Genomic DNA, 16186 nt, shown 5'->3' on the forward strand with positions numbered 1-16186 from the left:
GATAGTTCTCTGTTCCAGCTCCTGGTTGTTGCTGGCTTCTGGGGTTTAGAAGAAGTGTGCATGCACACAAAAGCTTATACCCAGAACAAACTTAATTATTATTATTATTTTATTTCGAACCTAATTAATGGGTGAATGAAAATGTTATCCAGGCCTATAGCATAATGGACTTTGTCAGCCAGGGTTTTCTCACTCACACACTTTGTGGCTCCAGGTCCATGCAAATGTAAGGTCTGCTAAACTAACCCAATCTGAGTTACAAACATACAGAAATTTGTGAAAGGCAATTTTTTTTGGGGGGGGGGTTTCCCTCCACCATTTTCTATATGCCACAACTTCCTTCACTGGTTGTGTCATCAGCAAACTAAATTTGCCACTCCTGCGTAAGAAGTGTTGTGTTGATTAACAGTCCGTTCCAAATCTCATTGTGATTCAAATGAATATATGCTCATATTATTAAAAGAAAACAAAAAAACGGGAGAGCACTCAGAGTATAAAAGCACTATGAAAAATTGCAAGACAAAAAAAGCCAGACAATAGCTATAGCTTAGCATTTAGCTTTAAAAGCTATTAAAAGTACTACTTCAAGAAATGTCAAATCGGAGAGAAATTGTTTTATTTGGTTCAGGTAACTGAAATAAAGAAATAAACAAAGAAGGTTTCTATTAATATAATACGATTTAATTATTTAGAGAAATTGTAGCATGAAAGCTCAATCATCTTGTTTTTTGGGCAGGCAGTATTTATGGTAATAAGCACTGAAGAATATATGATGAGTGAACCTTTAAACACCATTATAATGGTATTGTGGCATCATGAATTGACAGGGAGCGGGGGAGAGGAATCAGCTCACAAAAACTATTTGGTATCTCAATTCATTTGTTCCACATCTCACATAATAAACACTCCAGTTAAAGGAGGAAACATAACATTGAATGAGAGAATATAGCATTCATTTTGTCTCTCAGTGTTTTTTCTCTTTTTTTCTTTTTATTTTTTTGAAATCTTAGTGCAGTATCACAGTTGCAGCTGCAACACAATTTACATCATAATCAGCATCTGAAAGGCAGAACCAGCGATTTCGCATAAACACAGCATTGATGCATAAGGCAACAGCAGTCATGGAGCTACAATAGATTTAGCTCAATAGAGCACAGGTAAATTGTGTGTAGTTACTTCCCGCTGGGGTTCCAGATGTCTCATTTTAAGGGTGGGCCAATATTTTATCCATTCCAAGGCACGGTAGCCATATGTGCTAATAGGTAAAAAGGTAATGGACCCCTGGACAATTAGGTCCAGTCAAAGGTGACTATGGGGTTGAAGTGCTCATCTCGCTTTCAGGTCAAGGGAGCCTGTGTTTGTCCACAGACAGCTTTCCAGGTCATGTGGCCAGCAGAACTAAACCACTTCTGGTGCAACAGGACACTGTGATAGAAGCCAAAGTGCACGGAATCACCATTTACCTTCCCGCCACAATGGTACCTATTTACCGTATCTACCTGCGCTGGCCAGCTTTTGAACTGCTAGGTTGGCAGGAGCAGGGACAGAGCAACGGGAGCCCACTCCGTTGCGGGGATTCAAACCGCCAACCTTCCGATTGGCAAGCCCAAGAGGCTCAGTGGTTTAGACCACAGCGCCACCTGCGTATCTGTACAGATAGCACAGGGTAGTAGTGGAACCTAGGTTTTCGAACATAATCCGTTCCGGAAGTCCATTCGACTTCTGAAACATTCGGAAACCGAGCATCAGTGGGCCGGCTGCAAAGTCAATGGGGGAAATGAAAAGCTGTTTGACTTCCAAGGCACGTTCGAAAACCGAAGTATTCACTTCTGGGTTTTGGGCATTCGGCTTCTGAAACGTTTGGCAGCCGAGACATTCAAAAACAGAGGTTTGGCTGTAAAGGGAAAGAGAGAGGAGAGCCTTGCAGTTGCCCATCAGAACTGAACATTTGGACAGCAGAATTTTTTTAAAAAAAAAATTCATATACTTTTTATTACATCTCCAACATTTCAAAGCATTTATCATCATATACATTTTTAAAAAAATATATGAAGTTTCTTCTTGACTTCCCACCTCTCCTTTCCCGATGTTTGTTTTTTACTCCTTTTTATTAGCTGTTTTACAACACTTCTGTTAAATCTTTCATTAATCCACTGCTTATATTTCAAATCCTGCCCACGAATTCATATATTGGTGGTATTTTAATAGATAATCCATCAGTAGCAGACTTATATGAATTATTTCTAAATTTGAAACTACACACATATAAACTAGTATATGCACAAATACATATATGCAAACACTTGCCCTGCTCATTTGGCAGAACTGGTCTACCGTTTCATTGCAAAAAACCTCTCAGTGGCTTCCATAAAATTGGCTGCCATATGGTTGGTTGAGTGCACCAGTGTCGGGGCATGTGCAGAGTACTCACTCAACACGCCAGCAGAAACTGCAAATGGAAAGCTCAGAATGGGGTTGTTGAAGAAAAAACAACAGGCAATTTAGGGTAAGGTCAGTTCCTTGACTGATGGGTAGCCCAAAGTATAATGCAGTTCCTCAGCTTAGCAGTTACATACAGGTGTAGCATAAAGGAATCCTACCTGAGCCTGTTGTTAATGCCCAACAGACAGCCTGCAGCAAAAGTAGTAAAAGATACTTCCAGGAACACATCCTCCCTAGAGAGATCCAAAACAGATTAGGCTCTAGCCAAGGGGCAGAGGCCAAGGCAAACTTGCTACAAACACAAGGGCTTGCTATATAAACACAAGGCATATATACAGGTGTGCTGACTCACACTTAAGCAGCTGCAGGTGTGAGGCAAGCACACCTACATTAACCCTTTCTTGCCCTTTTTCTCTGCATGCATAAACTCACATACACTATCATTAGGCAAAGAGAGGCAACCACCTCAGGTGGTTCCTTCTGAGTCCTCCAGCCCATCTCCTCTGTTGCCACAGGGTCTGTCCTGGCCCCCCTAATCCAGCCTGCTGCCTGTGATGTGGTGCAGGATTCTATCCTTGGGGAAGGACCATCGCTCAGTGGTAGAGCATCTGCCCTGCATTCAGAAGGTCACAGGTTCAATCCCCAGCATCTCCAGGTAGGACTAGGGGTCTGGTAGAAAGTCCCCTACCTAAAAACCCCTGGAGAGATGCTGCCAGACACTGTGGACCACTAGTCCAGAAGGCAACTTGTGATTAGGTTAGCCTGCAATTGGGGCAGGGGAGTGAGGGGGAAGGAATAGATCCCTTATAAACAGGAATTGCAGCAGCCCCACTGACCAGTGCAGAATCATAGAATTGTAGAGCTGGAAAGGATCCCATCTAGTAAGGTAAAGGTAAAGGACCCCTGGATGGTTAAGTTCAGTCAAAGGCGACTATGGGGTTGAGGTACTCATCTCGCTTTCAGGCCAAGGGAGCCTGTGTTTGTCCACAGACAGCTTTCTGGGTCGTGGCAAGCAGAACTAAACCACTTCTGGCACAATGGGACACCGTGATGGAAGCCAGAGCACACGGAAACGCCATTTACCTTCCCGCCGCAGTGGTATCTATTTATCTACTTGCACTGGTGTGCTTTCGAACTGCTAGGTTGGCAGGAGCTGGGACAGAGCAACGGGAGCTCACCCTCTCATGGGGATTCGAACTGCTGACTTTCCAATCAGCAAGCCCAAGAGGCTCAGTGGTTTAGACCACAGCACCACCCATCTAGTCCAACCCCCTGCAATGCAGGAATCAAGGTAGTCCATGCCAGTGTCAAACAGGTCTTACAGTCAGAAAGTTCTTCAAAATGTTCTTCATGGGGTGTTTTTGCCAGGCTGGAATGTGCCCTTCAACTCTATCTACCAGTTTGGATGATGGATAGAAAGGGCAGTTGTACAAAGATTAAAAACTGCATATAATGCCCCGCCTGCTTTGTTTGTGGCTCCACCCAGTGCTGGCATATGGGCCCCAGAAGGGTCCCCAGGTGGAAGTGTGGTCTTGGGTCTGGGGGAAAAAATGGTTTCCTACCACTGCCATAGTACTAAAAAGCACATGAATACAACACAGCTGTCATTACAACTGTTATTACAGTGGGTATTAGAATAGCTGTGGGCATCAATTGAAGTGGGAAGAGAGGTGGTAAAAATAGATCTCAAGTTATTTTCTGCTTGATATTACAAGACCTCCTGGAAGCGCAAAAGGAAAGGTCAGCTTGCATCTTCCCATCTTTGGTTTGCTAGAAAGGAAAACAGAGTTCGGCCAGGAGGGAAGGTGGATTGGGAAAGGCATTGTGCAGGCAAAGATGAAAGAATAGATAGAAAAGGAGTAAGGGGGATGAGAGACAGATGGTTGAAAACAGAAATGAGGGGGGGGGGGTGGCAAGAGACGATGATCTAAATGGGTCAAAATAGTACCTGCAGAGAGATCTCTGGAGAGTGGGGTGGAGATCATTGGCAAGCCCATTAGTCCCACCAAGCAGAAGGAACCCCATTTTGAGATTACTAGGCAGCCCAGAAGAGTCTCTCCATTTTTTGGCATGACGGTCAGGAAAGAGGGGAGGAGTATGGAGGTTGCCAGACAGCAGGTCGATATGGAGCAGTGGCGTAGCGTGGGGGTGCAGGGGGGGCCGGCCGCACCGGGTGCAACATCTGGGGGTTAGGGTTAGGGGGCACAAATCCACGGGTTAGGGGGTGCAAATCCACGGGTTAGGGGGCGCAAATTACTTGCCTTGCCCCGGGTGCTGACAACCCACGCTACGCCACTGATAAGGAGGCTTTGCCTCCCAACAAGACCACTGTGGATGGTGTTATGTACTGAGTTGAATAGGATCCAAAATGCAGCAGTCTGATTGGTCTTAGAACAATAAGATTCAGAAAGCAGCAGTCTGATTGGTCCTAGAACAATAGGGTCCAGAATGCAGCAGTCTGATTGACAGGAGCCACCCAATCCAGCTCCAGGTGGAAGTGAATCCGCAACCTGATTGGCCTACAGGAGAATCCCGGAATTAGCCAATCATGTGGGGCCCATTGTGTAAATAATGTATATAAAGCAGACATTCTGGGGGAACTTCCATTCCTCCTCACCACTATGAGCTGAATAAAGAGCATGAAATCCACTCTCAACTCTGAGTATATTTCAGATGACAAGGTGACAAGTCATTGCCGTCTGAGCTGCTGATTCAAGCCAATAAACCTGGGGTAGTGAACCTGTGTCCCTCTAGATATGGTTTGGCTCCAGCCTCTACGAGCTCCAGCCAACTCACGTCTCCCGACACAATGTAGGGCAGGCTTCCGCTAGGATGCGTCGGCGCCCCTCAATATGGGGCACAGCCTGGACCCCCTTCAAACAAATATTGAGGGGGTGCAAGACACCTCTGCCCCCTAGAGTTGGCAAGCTTGCACCAGGGCCAATCTGAGTGTGCAAGATCCAACGTTGCTTTCTTTCATCCAGTTGTATCCCTGAGGCTGCTATGTGCAAGATTTTAGAGTGCCTGAACTATATCCCATTGCTATTTGAAAGTGAAAGTTTGGCTCACACATGCAAGTCTGTCACTTGGTGACCCACTACACTGCATAGCACAGTGCCCTGGCCTCCCTCAGCAAGTCGACAAACACACAACAGTTATTCCTGTTACTTGTTTATTTCAACCGGCACCGGGAAGGGTAGTTTTCAATTCAAAAAGATTTTGGATGTTGCTTTCTGCACCTTCTCCCACTCTGTGCTACCCTTCTTGAGACGAGATGGCCAAAATTCTACGCAGTGTGCTCACATACAATTGCAGAAAAAGGCATTGGATTAGTGCCAGTTTTGTTTTTCAGTCTCGTGCCCGGTAATCACTAGCACGGAATATGCCTTTCAGCCAAGACCACAAAGCTTGGAGGGAGCAGGAGGAATAAATCTTTGGCATGGCAAAACTTACCCTTAACAATGTTGTGGGCAGCGGGTGGCAGTCCCAGAGAATGTGAGTAATGTATGCAAAACGGTGTTTACTGTAAAGAGCAAGGAACCCGACCATTTCAAGTCAGAGTAAGTGCTTCACCATGGGAAATTAAGTTCAGCCTGTTCCCTTTCTTTCTTTTTAATGGAAGAACATTCAGGAACGAAACCTGATCTCTCGTGTCCTATTGATCGAAAGTGGGCAGAACCGTATGTTACCAAGAGCACAACTAATGGCAGCCCTGTGTGAAACTCTGTCACGCCGCCCTCTCACACATTAAGTTCTACCCATGCCTGTACCCACGGCTCCATTGGCATGCGCATTTTCCCCCTTTCCTCTACGTTAATTGGCTGCTCTTCACAGGGAGTGAGAAATAAGCTTTGTAAGGACACAGAGAAGAACTCCCCCAAGATGGAACCCTCTGCAACTCCCATCATTGGCCAAGATGGTCCTTGTAAAGGTAAAAAGGTAAAGGACCCCTGGACAGTTAAGTCCAGTCAAAGGTGACTATGGGGTTGCAGCACTCATCTTGCTTTCAGGCCAAGGGAGCCGGCGTTTGTGCACAGACAGCTTTCCGGGTCAGGTGGCCAGCAGGACTAAACCGCTTCTGGTGCAACAGGACACCATGACAGAAACCAGAGCGCACAGAAATGCCGTTTACCTTCCCGCCGCAGTGGTACCTATTTATCTACTTGCACTGGGGTGCTTTCGAACTGCTAGGTTGGCAGGAGCTAGGACAGAGCAACGGGAACTCACTCCATTGCGTGGATTCGAACCGCTGACCTTCCAATCGGCAAGCCCAAGAGGCTCAGTGGTTTGGACTGCAGCCCTGGTCCTTGTAGTACAACACATCTGCATGAGGAGTAAGCAGTAATACTATACTCCTCTGGTGGGAGACATGTTGCGGTCCTTCTGGGGTTGTTTGTCCACCTTTGGTCCCCACCCTGCACTCAGCTCTCACCTGGGGCTCCTAGAAGCTGTCAGCATGAAGCAGCAGCCGCACCCTAACAAATGGCTTTGACTGGCCAGCCAAACCAGGTGAGGGTAGCCAATGGGTCTTAAACCCTGGTGGAGTTAGGGACTTCCCCTGCATGCAAAGACAGGCTCTGGCAGATTGAGGGGACGAGACCAACAGTGGGTCCAGAGGTCAAGGTGGTGGTTTCTGCAGGTGCTGTAGAGGAATTTGAGGGCCTGATGGGGCTTGTCAAGCCCATCTAGGAGAAGGAAATCTCTGATCCTAAACCTCAGCAGCCTTGTGGGACATCTTAGGGAGAAGAAAAGTCTACAGTGTAAACCAGGGGTCAGCAAACTTTTTCAGCAGGGGGCCAGTCCACTGTCCCTCAGGCCTTGTGGGGGGCCAGACTATGTTCTGGGAAAAAATATGAACGAATTCCTATGCCCCACAAATAACCCAGAGATGCATTTTAAATAAAAACACACGTTCTACTCATGTAAAAACATGCTGATTCCCGGACCGTCCGTGGGCCGGATTGAGAAGGCGATTGGACCAGATTTGGCCCAAAGGCCTTAGTTTGCCTACCTATGGTGTAAACCCTACACAAATCCAGAGTGAAGTCCCTAAGATGGTTGGATGGCGCCTTGTACACCTCTTTCCGGCAACTTCTGCAGCCAAGATGGTGCCAAACGTCTTGCTCTGCTTCGGGCCACATCAGAGAGGCACATCTTGCACCCTGGGGAGGTCAGTTGGGTGCTGCTAACCCAAGAGGGTCACCCCCAGAGGTGCGCGCCAACCAGCAACCTTTTCCACAAACTAAAATCCAAATTTCACAGCGCTTTAAAAAAATAATGCAGGCAGATTGTTGTTAATTAAGCATATTTCCACTAATTCCCATAATTCACAGAGGTTGCCAGATTTTACTCCCTACCCCCCCCCCCTTTTTCTGGCTTCACAGAGTTTTAGCTTTTTCATTTCACAAGAGTTTGGCCATAGTGACAGCCACTGGCCCAAAAATTGTGACTCATTTGTTACCCAGGCATGGATTTTTGGAGGCGGGAAAGGTATTCAGTCCCACAATCTGGTAAAGTTAACAGCAGTTGGGAGAACAAAGTCTGGCCATTAATTTGTTGAAGCAGCAAACTAGCTGGCTCTGCCACTGTCTCAGTTCAAGTTACCTTAATTATGCTTTTCCAAGGAAGTGAATCCAGTAATTATATCGCCTCACCCAATGGGGCTGCTGCAATTGCCATCTCTATAATGCGAGCGAAAGAAAGAAAGAAAGAAAGAAAGAAAGAAAGAAAGAAAGAAAGAAAGAAAGAAAGAAGAGATTTACAGCACAACTCATGTTTACCTGGGGTGATATTCAACTACCGTAAGCTTTCCTCAGAGTAGACGCATTGAAAGGAATGAAACAAATGTGGACTACAATCTTAAACATACTTACCTGGGAGTGAGCCCCACGGAACACGGTGACTCTTACTTCTCGGTAAAAAATGCATAGGATTGCACAGCAAGTCACGTTCATTCATTTCAGTGGAACTACTCTGAGTAAAATTTAGTTGAATGCCACCCTCAGAAGTAAGTCCCTCACAGTATTCAGTGGGTCTTACTCTGTAATAAATTTAGGATCACAGCCTACTTCTCTTGTTATTTTATTTCCAAACTTTCAAGAAAGGACTTATTCCCAAAGAGAGAGAGAGAGAGAGAGAGAGAATATATACATTGTTCTTAAAAACACAATTTGCCTTTTCTTGGTGACTTGGAAATACAGTATTTTGAAATGCAAAAATAAAATAAAATCTAAATTTACAGAGCAATCCTTGTCACTTGGCACTTAAGGTGTGTGAGGCACAGCGCAGACTTGCAAATCATTTGCAAATGCTAATTTATATTGTTAGAGGTTCTGAGTGCCAGAGTTTGCGGGTACACGTCACCCATAATTATTGGAATTAGTAAAAGTTTGAATTAATCAAGGTTTGACTAAACTGTGACAAAACAGGAGTCAGTTTATGCTAAAGAGCCAAGTCAGCGGGCAGAACTTGGAAAACAGAGGCTGATGACGGCTGAGCCATTAACCCATTAAGAAGGCCATTAACAGAGACTCTCTGGGCCAGGAGGAAAATGGGGGAAGCCCCTCCTTCAGGAACAAGTCTCCAGAATTGTAGTGGCCGATGAGGTAAGCGAACAGGAAAAAGGTGTCCTTTTTGCAAGCCAGAGGCTGGGGGGTGGGGGTGGGATAGAAGGAGGTGGACCCCAGAGTGGACCAGACATGGAGGTTTGATTTCTCTTGGAATGGGAGGCCGCAGCAATGGCAGGAACAGGACCCTCTTGGGACGTGAATGTTATGAACTCTCTCTACACTACCTGTGGCAGACGATCACGGCCGCAAAAATGATGAACCCATCAAGAGTGCTTGTTGAACAGTTCGAAATACAGTGGTGCCTTGCAAGACGAATATAATCCGTTCCACGAGTCTCTTCATCTAGCGTTTTTTTCGTCTTGCGAAGCAACCCTATTAGCACCTTAGCGGATTAGCGCTATTAGCGGCTTAGCGGCTATTAAAGGCTTAGCGGCTTAGCGGCTTAGAAAAGGGGGGGGAGAGAAAAAAAATCGGAACACTCGCAAGACGTTTTCGTCTTGCAAAGCAAGCCCATAGGGAAATTCGTCTTGCGAAGCAGCTCGAAAACGGAAAACCCGCTAGACGAAAGGGTTTTCCGTCTTGCGAGGCATTCGTCTTGCGGGGCACCACTGTAACATGTTTACTACTTCGGGAAATGGTAAGGGGAATTAATACATTTGAAATACAGAGAGCTGGAGTAGGAGAAACTGCCAGGCCCCATGGAAAAGACCAAGGACAAGAAAGTCAGACATTTCCCAAAGTGGAAAAAAAAGGCACAAAGGTGTAATCATTTCCCCCTCCATCTACTATTGAACGGTAAGAACCAAAAGCACCCAGCTTCAACCAAAGCCAGCCCTATTATTAGGCAAAGTGAGATGGCTGCCTCAGGTGTCAGGTTGCTGAAAGCAAATTGTCAAGTTATCTACAGTGCCACACACAGATAGAAAATGTGGCACTGCTATCTTTTGTAGGTATGTAGGATGCTGCCTAATACCAAGTCAGACTGTGGGGCCCAACTAGCTCAGTTATGTCTACACTGGCTGGCAGCAGTTCTCCGGGCTTTCAGAGCAGGTGTCTCTACCTGGAAACGCCCCCGGGGATTGAACCTGGAACCTTCTATATGCAAAGCAGATGCCACTGAGGTAGTCTTTCCCCCTATGTGGGTGTGATGGCCTGTGACTCAGACTCGGACTCGGAACCAGAGCAGTCTCAGTCTGCACCAGATCCTTTGCCTCAGGGATCATCTGAACTAAGTCTGGGGCCTGATCCTGAAGAGCCCCAGTCTGCACAGGTTCCCCTGCAACAAGCACCAGCTGGGCTGAGTCAGGGGCCTGAGCCTGCCCTGGCTCCAGATGTGGGGATTACCTCGTTGCCTTCAGCTGGGCCATCACTTACAGCTGCTCCACTACCGGTTGGGTCAGGGGAGGCTGAGGCGGCCCCTGGGTCTAATAACCCACAACATCCCCCGAGCTGCAGAGACTAAGGTCTGAGAGAAGGAGAGACCTGAGTACTTGGCGGCTAGCGCTCCAAGAGAGCAGGCTGGGGCTCAGAGGCCACGTGACAGAGGAGACCATAGAAGAGAAGATATTACTTCTTTTTTTAAAAAAAAATTAAAATAAATAAATAACTTTTTAAAAATAGCTTTTTTTCTCTTTTCAAAAAAGTGTCCCCAGATCCTTTGGAAAAAATCTGGTAACCTTATGTGACACATATAAATCTCTGTCCTCTGGCACCTCAATGCAGTTTCCTACTTCCCAACATCTGCTGGCTGGGCTGCTGGTTCACTCTGTCCAGTGGTAGGGCCGGCCCTTTTGGGGAGTCCAAAGTGCGTATCATCATGCAGGATTTGAGCTCTGTTATGCGGACCCACAGCAGTGACCAGAGGAGGAATGACCACTGGGAGGAGCGCAGGGTGACTAAACGCCAGTGTGCATCTGCCGCAGCACCACAACCGGACGCCTTCTCCTCCACAAATTTGTCAAAGTCTCTCTTAAAGACATCTAAGTTAGTGGCCATCACTGCCTCCTGCCGGAACGAGTTTGAGGAGCCTCCCGGTCACACATTACTCTGCTCACAGGAGAGTAGCTTACTCAGGTAAGTTCCAAAGGGGCCAAAAGCAATGGATAAGGCATTTGTGTCCTCCCTGTTGTAAATAAAAATATGCCCTTTTCCCTTATGGGGTATCCAAGAGCCCATATAGAGTCCTTACATAGGTTCCCTATTGGTAGGAGAGAATAACAGAGGCCAGCCAGAGAATATTGAGAAGCAAAGCAGCTAGTAAGCTTGATCTTTATTGATCTGTTGCAACAGGGTACTCCCCTCACCCGCAGGAGAGGAAGAGGACCCAGAACAATGGCCTGCAAGGCCTTATAAAGGCTTTTGAAATTCCCATTCTCTAGATCAGGACCACCCCCAGAAACATTATGCATACATCACAGAAGGGGTGTAACCTAAGACCACCCCTCAGATACATCCCACCTACATCACAGAAATTTAAATGTTGTTTTTCTCTTGTCCTTGTTTATCTCCTGTCTGGCAAGTTACTTGATTGGATTGCCTGCGGAGCCTGGCCATTCTTTTGTAGTGGTAAAATACTTATTTCCTGGGCCAGGTCACAGGCTCACACCTTATTCAAACAGACATATCCTTGAGACAGGATTTGTGAGGAAAGAGGCAATGGGGTAACCTTGCAGAGAAAGGATTTGGTCAGTTTAGGAATCAAAATGGTTCCAGATTGGTCTTCCTGTGTTGATCTATGTACGTGTGGTTATGAGCGTTGCCATATATCTAAAACCATAAAATTCCTATCACATTCCCAAACAAACGAGGCTCCACTGTTGATACGTCTTCCTTAGATAACTGTCCGCAGAGCAGTCTTTCATGCACAAGATGATTGGGAGAGGGGTGGCAAACAACCCTGAATTTCTTTAAAAAGGAGAGTGACAGCGAGGATCCTGGCTTGGCAGCTGGATTGCCAAGTGTAATCCCCTTGTTAATTAAAATGCCCAGACTCAAAAGACCATTTGCAAAAGGAAAAGGAAAGGAAGAACGAACGAAGCGGGGGCTTGCAATAGGAATGCCAACAAAACAGACCCTCCATCGCAAGAGAGACTGCGGGCACCTCCAGAGCATAAGGGCAAAATGGCAAAGCCTATTGGCAGCAGCCCTGTGCAAGCAATTGAAATATTTGCCCGGTGCCATCTCTCCTTGTTAATTGCTGTGTGGCAAGCGCTCCCCTTACAAGCTCTTTATCTTTCTGCTTCAGGAGCCTTGCCTGTCTCCAGGATCGCTCACGAGGCTCAGTTAAGTGGGCTGCCAAAATCCAAATGACAAGGCCTCTGAGAAGGAAATGGGTGGTTTTCTTCGACCGCTTTTCTTCTATTCATCTCCAGCAATGGCATCTGGGTTTTTCTTTGGCTTAGACTCTCGCTTCTTGGCCAGCTCCATTCTTGGCCCTGATGGGAGCGGGGAAACAGCTTGTGTGCTTTATCTTGGAAAACTTTGCTGCTGTTAGGCTCCCTCCAGTCTTGTCACCAAAGCACCCTACCTTATTCTTTCATTAACATTCTGGCTTCGCATCATCATAGAGATGGATGGGATCTGGCAGAGATTGAAATGCCACCCCTGTTTGTTCAAGACAGGTTGTCCAACACTGTGGAGTACTGGCTAGAGTGTCAGACTAGGATCTGAGAGACCAGCGTACAAATCACCACTCAGCCCAGAAGCTTGCTGGGTGACCTTAGGGCAGATCGAAGTTGAATTCTGACAAAACAGAAGTACTGTTTTGGGGGGACAGGGGACGGGCAGGTTTGGAGGACTCCCTGGTCCTGAATAGTGTGACTGTGCCCCTGAAGAACCAGGTGCACAGCCTGGGAGTCATTTTGGACTCACACCTGTCCATGGAGGTGCAGATCATTTCTGTGTACAGGGCAGCTGTTTATCAGCTCCATCTGGTAAGCAGGCTGAGACCCTACCTGCCCACAGACTGTCTTGCCAGAGTGGTGCATGCTCTAGTTATCTCCCACTTGGACTACTGCAATGCGCTCTAGGTGGGGCTACCTTTGAAGGTGACCTGGAAATTGCAACTCATCCAGAATGCAGTAGCTAGACTGGTGAATGGGAGTGGCCACCGAGACCACATAACACTGGTCCTGAAAGACCTACGTTGGCTCCCAGTACATTTCTGGGCACAATTCAAAGTGTTGGTGCTGACCTTTAAAGCCCTAACGGCCTCGGCCCAGTATACCTGAAGAAGCATCTCCACCCCCATCATCCAGGCCGGACACTGAGGTCCAGCGCCAAGGGCCTTCTGGTGGTTCCCTCACTGCAAGAAGTGAGGTTACAGAGAACCAGGCAGAGGGCCTTCTCGGTAGTGGCACCTGCCCTGTGGAACACCCTCCCATCAGTGTACGCACGTTATTCCGGAAAATGATCAAGAAACAGTGTTTAATCTTATAACTTCTGCTAAGCTTATAATAACTAAAGATTTGGGGGAGAGAGAAGACACTTTCCTACCATATCTGAATGAATTGAGAAAATGTCCATTGTAACTATGATTAAGATTATTTGTTACAAAATAATAATGTAGCAAGTTCAGTGATAATGTCCAATTTATGCTGCTTTGTACCTGCTGTAACAGTATTTCCTTATCCTCTTGATCTTTGGTTTAATTTGTTTATTAAAAAATTTAAAATTGTATTATATTGGGCAAAACTGCATACAAAAATGTGTATATTGGGATAAACTTGAACTAAAAATCTGACAAATTTTCATGCACGCTTAAGGGTTTGTTTGTTTGTTTGTTTGTTTGTTTGTTTGTTTAAAAAAAAAACCACACACACACACACAGTGATGTAGAAATGTGGAGAACTTAAGAATAGGAAAATGGAAAAACTGAAAAACTGAAATTGACGTATTTTCCCATTCCTACCTGCAAGTTGGCGGATTTCCCCCATATTTCTTCATTCATTATTTAAGAAATATTAAGGGGTGAGGAGATGACACTGAACTCTCCCTTGAAAGTTCAGACACTGTGACAGCGATAATGAATCGCTGTACAGACTAGGAACACACAAGTCAAGCTTGCTTGACTATGACTAAGCCCCAGATCCTGTTTGGTTGCAGAGCCCTTTAATAATGCAATTGCTTTACACTTACTTGACTTCCACATTTGTCCGCCTTCAGCAATGAAATCCCATACCCTCATCAGCCAGCACTGGGTATAATTGATCTCCTGCTGAGATAGAGCTGGTCTGTTGGCTGCTCACAGCCACAATCACTTACTCTCCTTGAAATTCACGGGATTCAGAATGGAGCCATTTCAAAGCTACTTGAAAACAAGGCAGTCTGTTCCAGGTCATCAGGGAAACTGAGGACAAGCAATTGGCAGCTTGTGGACCATGAGTAATGGTGGAATCAGGCAGCCAGGAGGGCCCTCAAAGGTCATCTAAGAACCTAAGTCCTAATAAGAGCCTTGGTGGCTCAGGCCAAAGGACCATCTACAGTAGACCAGCATTCTGTTCTCATTACCTGAGCACAACAATATGATCCTTACTTGTGCTCCCTCTTTGACTGGTATTTCAGAGGTGTGTCCTCTCCAGTATCAAAGGTAGTACAGAACCATTGTGATTGGTTCCATGGCCACCTGCTGGTCTGTGTAACTAAAGTCAAGTGCCTGGGTTTGTCTTTTTCCTCCTCCCTCACCAACTCTTTTCCCTTTCGTGTCATGCCTTTCTGACTGAAAGCCTTAAGGAAGAAACTGTCTCGTTTCTGAGCTTTGCTAAGTCATTGTTGTTGTTTAGTCATCTGTACAGTGGTACCTCTGGTTACGTACTTAATTCGTTCCAGAGGTCTGTTCTTAACCTGAAACTGTTCTTAACCTGAAGCACTACTTTAGCTAATGGGGCCTCCTGCTGCCGCTGCACCTCCAGAGGACAATTTCTGTTCTCATCCTGAAGCAAAGTTCTTAACCCGAGGTACTATTTCTGGGTTAGCGGAGTCTGTAACCTGAAGCGTATGTAACCTGAAGCATATGTAACCTGAGGTACCACTGTACAGTGGTACCTCTGGTTACGTACTTAATTCGTTCCAGAGGTCCGTTCTTAACCTGAAACTGTTCTTAACCTGAAGCACCACTTTAGCTAATGGGGCCTCCCGCTGCTGCGCAATTTCTGTTCTCATCCTGAAGCAAATTTCTTAACCTGAGGTAATATTTCTGGGTTAGCGGAGTCTCTAACCTGAAGCATCTGTAACATGAAGCGTCTGTAACACAAGGTACCACTGTATCTGAATTGACTCTTGGGGTCCCTTCCAACTCTTCCATTCTGTGATTGGAAGATACCTTTATTAAAATAACTTCCCAGCTATTAAGTGGCTTTTGTACAGGTTTTTGCTTTTTCCCCCAGATTGACTTAAGGCTGCATACATACCATGCGATTAAAATAGATTTAAAGAATGCCCCCCCCTCAAAAAAAAAAAGGATTCATGGGAAGTGTAGTTTGTTAAGGGTGCTAGAATCATAAATCTCTGAGGCATAAACTACAGTTTCCATGATGGAGGGGCTGATGTGCTTTACATCTGCTTTAAATGTATGGTGTGTCCACAGCCTTAGCATATCCAGTAAACTTTCCGTTCAGCCCAGTTGCAAGAACGCTGGGATCATGCAAATGCCCTTGACCACCTGCTGGTGACAGAAGTAAAGGGGGAGGGGGGGGAGAAGCACAATATCATGCTCCAAATGTGCTTTATTCTGCATTATGATATATGCAATAATTCAAGCACAAGTAAAGGAAGATAAGACTCCCTCCTGCTGTTCTGAGATGCAACAAAGTTGGGCTGAACAGCAGCGATAATTTAGTCCCAACATCGTGTCTCGGTAATTGCTAATGTGCTCATCTCTGGCAGCTTTACTTCATCTCCTGTAGACTTTAATATGAAAATTTCAAATGGTTTTTTCCTTCTTGTTGTGACCTTGCAACTTCTAAAGGGGAAAACAAACCAACCAGCAGGCAAATAAAACCTGGGGTTTTTCTGCTAAGTTCCTGGAAAGTTTTGCACAATCGTGTCTGTCCAAATACACCCGCAAACTCCCCCCATCCAAGTAACATCAGACTGGGGCACTAAAGCTAGGCAATAAAAAGTTTGGGCATCCTTGCAATAAGAGCATCAGAAAAGTCCTGTTGAATGAGACAAAAAAG

The sequence above is a fragment of the Podarcis liolepis genome, assembly GCF_965112155.1.
Source record: "Podarcis liolepis genome assembly, chromosome: 10".
NCBI classification, from domain to species: Eukaryota; Metazoa; Chordata; class Lepidosauria; order Squamata; family Lacertidae; genus Podarcis; species Podarcis liolepis.